This window comes from Larus michahellis, chromosome 3, assembly GCF_964199755.1.
Source record: "Larus michahellis chromosome 3, bLarMic1.1, whole genome shotgun sequence".
Taxonomy (NCBI): domain Eukaryota; kingdom Metazoa; phylum Chordata; class Aves; order Charadriiformes; family Laridae; genus Larus; species Larus michahellis.
The window spans coordinates 29149561-29164519 of record NC_133898.1 but is presented as its reverse complement, the minus strand read 5'-3'; positions in this window follow the sequence as shown (position 1 = coordinate 29164519).

Sequence of the window (14959 nt, the reverse complement as noted above, 5' to 3'; positions counted from 1 at the left end):
ACACCAAACTACCAGTCAGCACCAGTGCTAAGGTTGTTGTCCCATCGGCTAAAATAAATCACAAGCTCAAAGTGCTTCCCCAGATTGTAGAAGGGTGGACTACGATCGCAGCTAGAGCCGATGCTGGAATTACACACCGCCAAACTTGTTTTCAACTGGACCGTTCAAGTGCTTAAAGTTAAGCATACACATAAGTGTTTGCAGGATTAAAGCCTCCGTTTGGAAAGACAGAGTAAATCCAAATGGAGATGGATTAGCTGGCAGGGGGCAGGTGAGGTGGTCAAAGGCACATGCAGTTTATCATATGGCTCTGTAATTTACTACATGATTATCACAACTACATATTTGGTGTGGGGATATAGATATACATGCACACATGTATACACAGAGCCAAACTTTTTTGGCACGGGGGCCACACAGTCATTTCAAATTGAGACTCTGGGCTGCACTTGTTCCAGGACTGCTTGTCTGTTGCCAACACACTGAAGCGCCTCAGGCTTCAGTCTGATTCTTTGTTTGCTTGCCCATTAAAGTTCTTATCCCACACTCCCTTTTGGCAGAAATTTTTGTTATTTCTGCTTTATGCTGGCCTAGGCCCTTCTCTTGCCTCTGTTCCTATTAACCTATAGCAGTGACAGCCAGGAGCAAACTGAAGCAGCTGGTTGGAGACGCTACTATCAGACTGCGAAACAGCTGTTGTGCAGAGGGGCCACCCTGAAAAACTTCTATTACAGCACTGCTGGGTCGTATTTTGGCCATTGCAGGCAGGGAATTGGGGAAAGAGAGGACTTTCATTTGCAGATATTTAATTGCTGAAAAATGTAGGGGTGTGTGCGGCATCTTTATTGGATGTCACACAGAAGTAATGCTTTCCAGGTATTTTTTTGGCACTTCGCATCATTATCCTCTTACTGCCAGCATGCAGTGGCCCCATGTTGCAAGTCAGTGTGAAACTGATTTCCAATTTCTCTGTTTAAATTAATATTTACCAGTTGGTTATTTTTGGCAGGCTTTTATTGATAGCATTGATTCAAGACGAATAGCCAAATTCAGTTCTTGGTTACAGCAGTATGACATCTGGAGTTAACTCCACTTTTACCAGTGTCACCAAGAGCAGACAGGGTCCTTTTTCTGTCCTTTTATAGTGTGCCATTTGCTCTGTTCTTACCTATAGATGAGAGTTGGGCTGCAGTTTTAACTTTGGAAAAGTTGGGATACAGCATTGAGTATAGCTCTGAAATTTATTGATTGGGCACTTCTCTAAGATACTTAACAGTACTTGCATCTTAACCTTCGGGAACCAGTCACTTCAGAACACCATTATGTATGTGCAGAAATAGCTCTTATGGAAGCAGCATAAATTAAACCTTCGCTATCAGCCAAAAAAAAAAGTATTATTTGAGTACTTTTGTATCCATCATCAATCAGGTAGATTAATCACTTCAGAGTTATTTTAGCTGTTTCTAAATTACTGATGTAGCAGAATCATTGACCAGGGCATAGGACCTACATCGTAATTTGAATGGACTTGTAGCAAGTGAGGTAGGTACTCGACGCAGCTGCGCAGAATTTTCTGCATGTCCCGTTGTGTGGTGGGGGTGTATTGCCCCCACATCTCTGTAAGTGTACAACAGGCTACATCGCCTAGACTGAATCCTCTCCATTGCATATTGATACAAGTCAGTACCTCAGCTATAAAATTGCATGACAATACCTGTGTAATGGGCATGCGAGCCTAAGCACTGTTGAGTTCGACTCAGATTAAGAGCTGTATTTCACACCGCATTCCTGTTTGTCATCTTGAGGGTGGGAAATCACTAAAAGAACAAAGTCAGCCACCAAGGCTGCCAAGCTAAGTTTGCTGTGACATTGATAAATATTCAAGCCAATGTCTTTCAAATGTTATTGTGAATCACCTTTCCATCCTTCCTTCCCCTGCTTCAGTCATCTTGCTGGCTCAGAATATTCACCTTTGTCTCAGACCTCAGCTGCCTTCACTTTATTGCATATGATTGCTATTGTCTTTGTCTCTTTTATCCGCTTCGCTGTGTCTCATTTTCCTAAAGTACCTGGCACCCACTTTTCCATAACACTGTTCCTTTGTTTCAGGAAAACATAATTTCAGGAGGCAGCAGAAATACAGTTCCAAAGGCCACAGGGTGACATCCTCTCTCACCTGATCTTTATTCATATCAGGGTTTAATGGAGGTTTTTTTTTTCTATTTCTCAAGCACCCTGCAACTCCCTTCCTCCCTGACAGGAAGGCACATTTTATTTCTCATAAAAATGCTTTCCTACCAATCTTCTGTTCTTCAGAAGTTTCAGAGGCCCTTCTGTTAAATGTTGGTTTTCTCATGTGGATGGACCTGTTGACCTGGTTGTGGTTTATTACTGTTTTGACATTTTTTCTCCTTCCTAAATTTGGAGTAACTTAGACCCTTTTGTCATTTCAAATCTCTATTGTATTGGCTTCAGCAGCAATCGTCCCAAACTCTGTTTTTAATTTTGTGGTAGGAACAATTGAGAAGCTTCAATATCTGAACCGGTTGGCTTTCTAAAAGTAGTATTTTTAATGTACAGCGAATCTTGTGTTTGTGGTTCATACATAACCTACCTGCCTCGGATATCACCACCAAAAAAAATGTAGTTTCTCTCATTTCTACCAAGTCAGGAAAGGATGCTGTTATGCAGTCCTTTATGTACACTTTCTTAGCTCCCTGATGCACTAAAAAAGGGCCCTCAGTCCATTGAAATAATACAAAACCTCAGTTGCTGATGGAAGTGGTATGTGATTTTCTGTGTACATTTTACACCAGAAGGTACAGTGCCTATTGTACATCCCCATTTAAAACTCAAACACAATGGCTCATGCAGCTGGATAGTGACCTGCCAATGAAGTTTAAGACAGCATAGACTTCCACATGAATCTGCAGATTAATGAGACAGAGAACTATCTCCTTTTTTACCCACAAAAGACTACTCGCACATTCAGAATGTGCTGCAGACTAAAACCAAAGTTCAGCTCGCCACAGGAGTGGAGAAGAAACACACACAGGATACACCTCAGAAACAGCCCAGCCCTTATGGAAAACTCCTGTGGAATTTAACACAAAATGATAAGCTTTCTGCAGCTTTTTTTTTTTTTATACCATCCTATAGCACAGATACCTCTGCTATTAAATTCTATACAATGGCTCAAAAAAGTTCATATAAAAGATGTAATGCTCCGTGGGTTTTAGAGTAATTTCTGCAGTGTTCTGTTACATTTCTATAGGACCCCCTTGTTTCTATTCCAATTATGTTATCTAGAACTTTTTATAAAAGACCTATCTTATAACAGGCCCTTTCCCTCTCTCCCCATTCTCCTTTAAGTATAACAAAATGTGTAGTATAGAGATAGATATTACAATATATACTTCTTACAGCTCCAGGATTTTAGGTGTTCTACCACATGTGGAAAAAGCATTATTTGTCTTTTGGCTAGTAAGCCAGGTAAACTAGTAAACTGTCAAAACCGGACAAATATAAATAGCAACTACCTTCTCATCTTTATTAGGCCAATGAAACAACACTAGTGTGGAAGAGGGGGGGAAAATGAGCTTTCAATCCTTTTTTATTATAATTTTGAAGCAAAGCCAGAATTATAAACACTTACAGAAACCTTTATTTGTGAATGTCCTCTCGGGACATTATGCTGCAAGATGAAGTAAGTTGTGCAAGTATTAATTTAGCTCCTCGAATAAATAAAAATACTCTTCAGGAAGTGTTTGGCACATCATAGTCCTACAATTCTGATGTCATTCTTACGTATCTGTCCTTCTGGAATACAGCGGCAGTTGTCTTAGGTGTTCATACAAGCAGTTCCATGAAAATGAGCTGCTTAATATTTGTTAATGGACACAAAGACAGCCCATACTTCAAGGCTGACTAATCAGCTTTTAAGGTATTTTTGTTGTCTTTTCTTTTTTCCTCTCCTATCAGTCAAAATGTTCACAATTTGCTCTTACCCACCTCTTACCCTCTTATGACTGCACCCAGCGAGCTCCACCAGAGTCACTGTTTCTGTGTTCCCACCCCATTATCTCCTGAACAGGCTCTGGATCCCCCTAGAGAGGGGCAGACTGCGGTGGGGATTTGGACACTGGAGACACGGACAAGCTGCTTACACTCTGCCAAGACCCACTGGCAGTGCCAGGGGGGCTGTGATGCAGCCGGGCAGGTGGCTGGGACAGCCTGATCACAAGTGACCCAGACTCAGAGCAGGTCAGGTTAAACAGGAACATCTAATTTATCTCAACAGAGGCTCAGAGAGCAGAACTCTGCACAACCCTTCATCTGCCTCTTCCTCATCCTAGGGCTTGACGGGGAGAGCTGAAACTGAAGATTAATATGATCTGATACCTTTATAACCAGAAGGTGGTAATCCACCATGGAAAGACAGTTCAGACTATTGACTGAGCTAATAATTAGAGGTCAAATTAATTTAAAATGGACTGGAGAAATGGCAGTAATTGAAACAGAATTTTTAATTTTAAAGGTCACCTAGTTAACTATAACAACATTCAATTCACTAGCCCCTGTTTGTCATGGTCATGGCAGCTTCAAACATGAAATTGTCTTCACGTATGTCGCTCAGAGGGAGGGGGGCTGCAAGAAACTCCCTGTGACCTTATGAGGAGCAATGCAAATTACAGTGACTAAAGAGACGCTGTCTTAAGAAATAGCTTTCATTACTCAGTTTTTGCATTGACAGAGGTAGTGATCAAAATAAGTAATTTGACATCTATGAAGACAAATGCTGGGTATAATAAGAAATGTATAGAAGACCAAAAGTTAAAGTAATTGAACCAGTGAAGGTCCCATGGTCTATTTTTTCCTCTTCTAGGAAGTTCATAGAGTAGCCAAGTTTTAATCTTAAAGAGGCAGGAGATGGAAGCATAAAGCGAAGTGGCAGGCTTTAGCTTACCAATTTGAGACAAATATTTTTAGTCAACGGTTCCTGACACAAGGATTACCCAGGCCAGTTTTTGTGGCTTGATGAGAAGAGGCCCCAGAAAGGTCTGTTGAAGTCAAAATGTCTTTAAAAATGACCCACAGAAAAAATACAAGTTACGGCAATCCTCCTTGAGATGACTACATTTGTTAAGCAACTATTTTGTGTCAGTTTTGACTCATCAAGAGCTTATTTAGCTCATGAGGATGCCTTTGATGGTGTAAAAAGATCTCTGAATACATGAATCACAATTCAATACCATCCAAAGCATCATCAGATGTCATATAAAGGGATAAGTTCAAACTCCCAAAGTGTTTCTGTGGATAATGTATCCACTTAGTTTCATTATCAAATCTTTATTTCATTCCTGAGACTACAATATCTTGTCTTACTACTTTCACGATTGTTTCGTCTAGTTTCTGCATATCTTTGAGTATTTACTTTTTATTTTTTACATAACTCCCTTGAGAAGCAGCTTTGCATTGACTCATTTTCTTTCCTTCCTTCCTTTAAGAAAGTTTCGTCTCTGTGGATTTTCTCTGAAGATGTTTGGAATTTATGAGCTGTGATTTCAACCCTGTTTCCCAGACTGACTTGAGCAGTAGAGTCTCATTCATGTCATGAGTGTGTTTGCTGAAGTTGGTACTATGGGTCCAGCTGAACACAGGTTTCAACTGTTAATACTGTAATCCTAATGCACCTTCTGCTCTCTGCCTTTCCTTTGATCATTTAAAATATTTCCTGAAGTATAGACTTCAAGCCCTACTGAGAAACCCTACTCTTCAAGCACTGCAGGAAAAGTACCATATTAATCTTTGGGGATGCTGATTTCTGTTTCTAGTTTTCTAGGGTTTGGAGAGGTCCTGACTTTCTGTTAACACAGTTGTTATCTGGGACAGAGTTTATGGTTGTCCATGCACTCCTGTTTTTAATTTTATTACTTTAATGAAACAGATTAAGAGAAATCAAAACATATTTTTACTTTCATTTCATATTTGCACCAAATCCCTGGGTGGATCTAAACCCAGCTATATTACCCAGATTTGTTGCTGAATAGCCTCATTTTCTCTCTTATATATTGAGATTTTCCAAATTCTTGTCTTAAAGAACATTTGCTTTTCCATCTTGTCAGTCATGTCTGCTACACTGGTTCCTCTACCTGTCTGGGCCCTACGCTCCATTTACCCTGTGCAGTCCAGGTGTCCCAGCCACATGTATGGGGTCTGACAGCTCCCAGTCCCACACAGCCTTCCTTTCTCACCACATTCACAGACTTCTCAGTCACATAAACCTGCAGGACATTCACACTTGAAGGTAAAAGTTCCCCTAGTTTTATCACTATTATTATTATTGCCATTGCCATTCTCTTAATTTTGGAAGCTAATAGGCAACTGATAACTGACAAGGAAGAACCAAGTATTTATCCAAAATGTGGTTGTTCTGAATCTAAAATACTTTCACAATGTAAATCTCCACAGCGCTAAATACCTGAAATCCCTGATTGGTTCACACTGATAGCTTATTCTCTGGCCCTGTTCTGGACCGCTCCAAGTACATCCCCAAAACAGTGCCCTGGCAGTTTGGCAGATGGTTCCCTCCAGAAAGCACTCCCAAAGGCAGTACAGACAAGACTGCATCGTGTTATCTCCCTTCCCCATCCCCATGACATACAAGCCCTCCAAGTGTTCCCCTGTGCCCTATCCCCGGGGCTTGCAGCATTCTGTTGAGTGGAACTAGCGCCGAAGGGGCTGCAGCCTAGGGGCTGTTATTTCATATACATTGAACAAACACCACAAATCAAAAGTGCTCTCCTCAGGTGAGACCAAAGGTGAGCCCCCGTGAAGTGGTGGCCCAGGGGACACAGCTGGCCTGCTGCGAAGAGCGTTAGGTGTGGGCAACGTGGACAGAAGCCAGGCTGAGCCCTTAAGCTCCAGGGCCAGGGCTGCACCCCAGGTCCTCTTCTAGCAGCAGTGTGGCCTCAGCCAGCAGCTAAGAGCATAGCTCCCAAACACATTTTAGCTCCCAAGCACATGGTTGAGGTGCAATTTCTTTTTAAATAACTATTTCGCTAAGTGTAAATGTAACATAGTAGTACCTGGCCTCACATCTATCTTCCTATTAACCTAAAAGAGGCACAAGCCTACTTTCATTCAAAGCAAAACTCCCAGACCTTGACTACATTTTTTTTCTCCCTTGCTAAACAAAAAGGATCCCAAACAAGCAAAACCAACACCAAAAACTTCTTGCAAGGAGTGAGAATTCCCCACGTTACTGATTGTAATAAAAATAAAAATTTTTGTCAGTGTTAGGTTGATGGTTGGACTAGATGATCCGAAAGGTCCCTTCCAACCTAGGCAATTCTATGATTCTACTCTACATTTGGCTTGATTTTCAAATGGACTCTGTACCCACAGCTCTTTCTGGTACCAAATGCAAAGCTGGGAGAGCACTGCATTTCTGTATAAACACATCTGGAGGCCGCCTAGCTGCTGCTGGTGGGACTCTCTCAGCACAGGGTCGCTCACAAATAGTCAGTACCCTGCTGGACCAGATTTCATCTTTCAAGAAGTAAAAGCGGATGTCATCTCATGATGGATGGTGGTGGCTCTTCTCTCAGTAAAAGTCTGTGTATTCTCAGCTTCCCTCCCATGTAGAAAACCAGTCACAGAAGGAAAAGCAGAAGAGATGGTTGACAGAGAAACCACCAACTATGTGGACATGAATTAGCCTGCTGAAAGATGGGCCCCTTGGTCAATAGGGAACACCAGAAAAGGAAGTAAGAGAAAGCTGGTATCACTCCTACTCCTTCTACCTGGAGCATACATAAAGAAGGCTCTTTGGTTTCCAAAATCCCTCCAGTTGATGCTTTTTAGAGCACTGGGTGCAGCCAAATCAATCATGAAGTCAAACTGGGACAGTAAGGTAAGAAGGTAAGAACAATATTAGTTATAATTAAAGAGACTGAAGAAAGCAGAAGAATGAACTTTTTCCTTCCCCTTCTCTCTCTCTCCAGCTATTACTTTTTTTTTTCTTTAGGAGGCAGAGATTAGAAGGAGGAATAGTGGCCTGCAGCAAAAGGAAGAAAAAGGGCAATTATGATGCACAGAAAATTGAAGCTTAAGGTATCTGCATACCCAACAAGGCAAAAAAAAAAAAAAAGGACAAAAAAGAAAAGAGCATTTGAAGTACCTTATACAGAGAAGAAATCCCAGAAATGGAATTAGCCAGTGACCAGATCAAGGTGGTAAAATCATTAATAATGAAGAAAGCCATATTCAATAAATATGTCTCTCCTCAATTTGTAAAAAGTAGGATGACAGCAGTATCATATCAGGCAGCCAAAGCCTTTTTCAGTCCATTAGTAACCAAATAGGATGTTAAACATCTACTTGTGATAAAAACCTGTAATTCATCAGGCCCAGATAACCTGTACCTTAGGAGTCTCAAATAGTTGGTGGAGGAGATTCTTCCTTCCACACGTTAATTTTTAATGGGTCTTGAAATAATATAGAAATTCCAGAAGACTGGAAGAAGACTGATGTTTTGCCAGTATTCAGCAAGGACAAACATGATGACCTTGGTAAATATAAGCCAGCTAACCTAACACCAATCTGGAAAGGAGGTGAGGGGGGGAGCAAAATAATAGAATATGGGGTTCAACTGATAAAGAATGAAAAGACAGGAAGTAATTAATGCCAGTCAGCATGGTTTTATGGAAGATAGGTCTTGTCAGACAAACCTGATTAGATTACAAATTTGGCTGAAAAGGTAACTGCTTCAGTGCAATATACTAAGACATTTGTAAGGCATTTGATTTAATTTTGCAGAACGTTGTGATTAAAAATAATATTGTGCAGTCTCAGTGAAGTACCCAGTAGCAGAACAGTGGTCTTATTAAGTGGCAAATCTCAAAAATGAGTTATCACTGGGAAGTCAACAATGAATAATGAAATTTTTAGCAAGACTGGAAAGGGGTCAGTCTTAGGTCTGGCACTTGAGCATTTTTGCTGATGAGTTAAATATAAATTACTGCTGATTGTACTGTTAATGCAATCTTTGCACATATAAACAGAAAAGCAACCAGTATGTATATAGGTGTGATGTTATGTCTTTATACAGCATTGGTGTGGCTACTGAAATGCCACACAGTTTCAGTGATCGTATGTTTAGTGAAGCTGAAAAAAATCAGAGGTTTGGAAAATAGCTGCAAAAACTCGTTGTTAGAACTGAAGAAAACACCTTACTGTGGGAACTTTAGAGAATATGAAGAGATTGCTTGATTACAATGCAGCAGAAATGCATCTTACAGCAGAAATGCCATCAGCAGAAATGCAGCTCACCTGCTTTCCTTTTCCTGCACCCCCACTGAGCTGGGACAAAAGAGGTACGGAGTCTTAGAGCTGAGGTCACCCTGAAGGGTTTCTGTTTCCACAACAGTAGCAGGATAAGTTAAGCACGGCCTGGTGGCAACGGGGTGTCCCTCATGTCGGGAGGGGTGCCTGACCTACTGCACACAGCAGAACTCGTGTAGGTCGTCTGCATCTGTGAAGGCTCCAAGACTTTTCTCTTGCCTGTAATCCCTCTCCAAGTAAAAGGGCAGATAAAATGACCCTGGATAACTCAGGAAATGTCCTGGCCAATTATCTTAGGGAGCCTCAAGGAGTTATCAGAGGATCAAAGACCCTTCTCTAGTCTTCAACACAGAAATGATGCTATAGTAGCACCGAGTAAGATCCTCAGCTTGCGCGAGCAGATGCTGTTCCTTCAAAGTCAGTGGAGAAATGCTGATTTACACCAGTGGAGAATCTGACATGTTATATTTTTTTATTTGCTTGAGTCCTGCCGTGGCTCCATAAGCAAAGGTTAATGCAGGTCTGCCAGGGGCAGGCTGGAGTTAACACAGAATGGCAGTTATGAGGTTGCTGATTCTGATAAAAGCAAATTGTGAACTGCAAGCATCTGAGTGTTGAGTGTCACATTCACACCTAACAGCTGCCCTTGCCTGTTCCCCACAGTCATCCAGTTCTGTCATCATGATATGTTCCTGAAATTACATTTGTGCTGCTGTCACTTTTTGTCTTTGGAAATTTGCGTACAGGCTTTCCGTAATGACATACTAAAAATGCTTGTAAACTTCAAATGAGAGGATTAAAATATATTTAACCCAAGCAACTCACTTCCATATATTAAGCAGAATCTTAAGTCTTTACTTCTAGGTCTGCACTCTCCCCTGTAAAGACTTGCAGTAGGGATGTTAGTATTTATAAAGTTGTAGGAGGTATCTGATGGGTGAGGGTGGTGAAGAGTTCCATCCTTTCATAAAAAAATGAGGAACCTCTTTCTAGATCTCTGGGTCTTTCACTATCACAAATGTCTCTAAAGAGAAGAGACAGACATCTCTATGGGGTTGCCCGGCCTCTCTGTTTCCACTAGTCCTCTTTGGTTGGGAACAGCCTATCAACAGAGCCAGGGCGTCTCTAGAGCATTTTTGTCTGTGTATCTGTACTGGGCAATGTCAATACTGTCAACATGTCAACAATTTGTGGCATAGATGCGGAAGATAACACCAGGACAGATTTTGAATGTCAAGCCCAGGCCCCTCCAGGGCTGGGAGCCAGTGACACACTGCGTTTGCAGCCCCTTCTGAATTCTGAACTCATTGTCATCCCTGAACTCCCACCTCGCAGCTTATTTCCTAAAAGTGATTAACTGCACTTTTCCTCTTTGAAAGGCAGCATTTCCCAGCTCCTGCTGAGTTTTTACCTTCACACTTAATCTCTGGTTCACAAAGAATAATACAGGCTTGCACTCACCTGCTGAAAAGGTGCAAATCTCTGAACCCAAACTACCCATAAATTGCCAAAACACCAGAAGCTACAGCAGGACAGGGTTTAGGGTGAGCTGTGAAATCTGCCCACAAAGCCTATTAAACCAGCTTACGCTGAGTTTTGTGTTACTTGGACTGCAGTGCGGGACGTGCTTCCATCTGCCCCAGCTATCCTATAGTCAGTACCTGCACTGGCCAGCTGAAAGCAGCTGATGGTAGCAATAGTTTTGGGAAGAAAAAAAAAAAAAGAAAAAAAAGACAAGGTTAGTAAACCAGATCTCTCTGGAAATAATTGCATTAAATATAGAAAAGGTTATATACGGTTTCCTTTGTCCTTTCTCTCCCCATAGGCTGCTGGCCTATGATCATTCCTTGTAGCTACCCTGTAGCTGATTTTATTGTTTATTCCTAGCTCACTCTCCAGTTTGCTCGGGGCCCTGTGTCTTAGCAAGCGACTCCCTGCTCCCTTTCCAAGTTCAGAACCTTTCTGGCTAAAGTCTGCGGTGACACGTACACAAAAAGACAGCTTTGGGCACAGGGCGTGCAGCCGTTCCTGGAGAATACAGTCTGCTGTTTGGCGGTGCCGTTTCAGGAAGATTAAGTGATTAAGTCTAACTAAAAGTGACTAACAGGGATGGATCTTTTCCTGTCAAATGCGCACAGTTTTCCATAGAGCGGCTCCAAGGTTGTGAGTGAAGGTGAATAGCTCTGCTTCTAAAGCCTCCTTAATTTTAAGAAATTCAAAGAGCAGGCACGACGCTTTGTTCTGTGACTTTCTTAAACCTATACCCTACTTCACATCCTTTCATGAGCCATCATCTTTCATATTTAAAACAGACCTAATGGAAGTTAAAAAAAGACAGAGGAGATGAGAAGTACAAGTCTCTGCAGATGTAAGGTATAATTTAGCAAAGTATCATTTTATCACCCAATCCTGCCAGGTCCTCAACACATCCTGTGAGGTACAGACTCCTCCACTCATCTCGTGAGCAGTGGCGAGTGAGAGCACTCCGCTCTTTTTCTGGTTGCTTGAAACTCCCTGGTGTTGGCTATTTATTCAGCAGTTGCATGCCTATTTATACAGCTAAAGCCTTGAGAATCTTCATAAATTGATTACGTCTGTGTTTTGCAATAAAAAATACTTATTTAGGCATTCAAACCAATTCATAAAAACACATGTTCAGATTATCTGATGAACATGGTATGAAAACACAGATAAAATGAGGAGCTCCAAAAGAGTATGTTTACAGGTTTTGTATAAATATAGAAAAAGGGGGACAAGATAAATATACTAACAAAGCAGTTACAAAACAGATTTCATTAATAACTTATCAAGCCAGTTTTATTTCTTGAAAACATCCAAAGTAAGCTAAAAGTTATGCAGGCAGCTGGTTGAATTTCTCCTGGAGGGTTTGAATGGGGCTGCAGGCCGGTGCTGAATTTCACTCTTGTGAATATATTCACGCATTATCTCTTGGAAAGCTACATTTTTCAGGGTGGAATAAAGCCTATTTAGGAAATTATTATTTTTGTTTTTAAAACCAAATGACTGTTTATTAAAAAAGAGAGCTACTGAAATTCAAATTTTTCCTCATTACCTGAGGCATAATCAAATTGTCAGCTGTTCAACAAGGGTGATAATGTGGAACAGGAGTGTGATAATGTTTGCCGTCATCCCAGCTGGTTCCTCAAAACAGAAACGTCCTTACAAGCTTCTCGTCAGTGAACCTACACGATCTTACAGAAGCCTCTTGACCTGGCACAAGGTATCATTTAGAAGTGATCTGATAATGTGTATGAGTTGTTAGACCTCTTTTGTTTGGACACAGTGTTATTTGAAACAAAAATTAAATCCTGATTCCATTAAAGAATGGAGGAATTTGTAATTGACTTCAGTGTGATTAGGATCTCACTACTGGAGTATATAATGCTATGCTTTCAGATTTAAGAAGCAAATGCTGAATCATTTCATTTTACCAATGTCTACAAGTACTAATGTAGAGAGAAAGAAGCTGAGAACTTTTCAAAATAGTTTATTATAATATAACAAGATCCAGTAACTGAAAAGACAACTGGGCATAATAAGAGTAGAAATAAAGCATATGTATTTAGTAGTTTTTGTCCTTATTAAGGACATTTTAAAGTAAAGACTGGTAAAGACGAGCTGTTTCCTAAAAGTTTTGCTCTTCTTTGAGCATGAATTAGTTCAAGGAATTCAATAGCTTGTGCAGTATAAGAAGTCAGAGTAGATGGTTTTAGGAGCTGTGACTCTATTTGTCTATCTATAATTGACCCATCAATTAATCAAACTGGATTAAACGTAAGGGCAGTTTCCCAGTTAATGCTAAATCATTCATAAAGTGAATACATTATCGATTACTATTTTTAAATATACTTACTTGTAGAAATGCCTATAATTAAGAGTCCAGACCTTTGAGCTAGACATCCACGATCCACACTGATCTGGGATACAGAGTAAATGGCAGTCCTCGTGTGCAAGATGTGGTACTTGGTTAGTCAATTAGATACTGCTTTTATTATTCTAACTGGATACACTAATTCCATCCCTGCTGTCCGTAGATCTGCAGTGGGTCACAATTAACATTTAGCTCAGTGGTAGAGCGTGATAGCATATTTTTCAATGACTGAACTTATTTTCATTGCTCACTTTCCCTTTGTAAAAAGGTGATGTTTTAACTAATTCAAATAATGCTGGTCCAGAAAGATACATTATTTTTGCAGTGGCTCCATTAGTTTCATCACATTACAACGGATGAGAATTTCAAAGATGTTAAAGATATGCAACTGGATATAAAATACATTACTTGAATGGAGTAGTTTATTGTCAGGGCCCTGAGGGCACAAATAAGCCTTTATTTCCCTGGCCAGCCTCTCTGGGTACCCTCACCCACAACCCCTGCACCTTGCCTCCTGCTGCCCCAGACACCCTGCTGCTCCAGGGTGGCCCCTGGAGCTGGTTCATTGCCCAGCCGTGCATGGGGCTGTCGACGGACGTGTTTCCAACACATGGCTTTGTTTGTCCAGCTCAGCCCCTGCGGGACCATTGTGGGAGGTTGGCGTTTGGGGGATTGTACACTAGAGTACTTCTAAATTCTGTTTCTCAGGGTGGCCTCACAAATAGTTGAACTTACGCAGCTGGGGAGGTGTTTCACAGCTGCAAATGTGATGGGGTTGGGGCAGGTGCAGACATACCTATGCTGCAGCTCAGGTGGTGTAGTGAGTCAGCTCTGACATGGCTCCTTTGGGTGCCAACCAGCAGCACCCAGCTTGATGGATGTCGGTGACGTTGGGGAAAGTGCCTTGCACCTCAGTCTTGCTCTTCACTCCCATTGTGGCTGTCACCCCGTGTCTGCAATGAGGCAATATGGGATGCATTACATTTTTGGCAAATTGAATTTTGCATGGTTATTTTCTCTACTGTTATTTTAATGCTTCTACTTCTTAGTTGAAATTATCCAGAGAAACAGACTGGGTTGGAATATGAATATTGAATAGCTACAGAATACTGCTGCTGTTTTAATTTAGGACTAGATTCTCAGCTCAGCAACACAAGAGTAGCTTTAGCAAAATGAATAGTTCTGTCACATACTGCACTAAGATTAAAATTTAATGCTTTCATCTCGATCCTACTGGATCAATTTTTATTTAGTGACATTCTCAAAGCACTTCTGCAAGCTAATTTATTGTCTCAAATTTGCTTCTTCAATGTATGTCTTTTCTTTCCACTTTCCTGATTTATTTCCTTGTGGAAATTTTGAGCTTCAAGTTTCAACTGGTGCATTTAGTCAAGAAGGAGCTTACCAATGATTTACTGTACAAATAATTTAACACAAAACTAAATACACAGATACTAATAGCAGAGATTACAACATTTGGATGCTTACATCAATCTAGACTGCTTGTGAACTACAAGTGGCACCAAAAATATTTTCATTCACTTAAATGCTTTACTTGTATTTCTGAAAGGAATATTCTCTTAGTGCTGTATCAGGGTGTTGTACAACCAATAATTATATGCAAAATACTTGGGCACAAAGCTGTAGCACTTTTCTTAGTTTAGACGGCTTTATTGGTTTCCCTTGTGTTGCATTTAGATTGCAGTAATAGATTTATTCTTA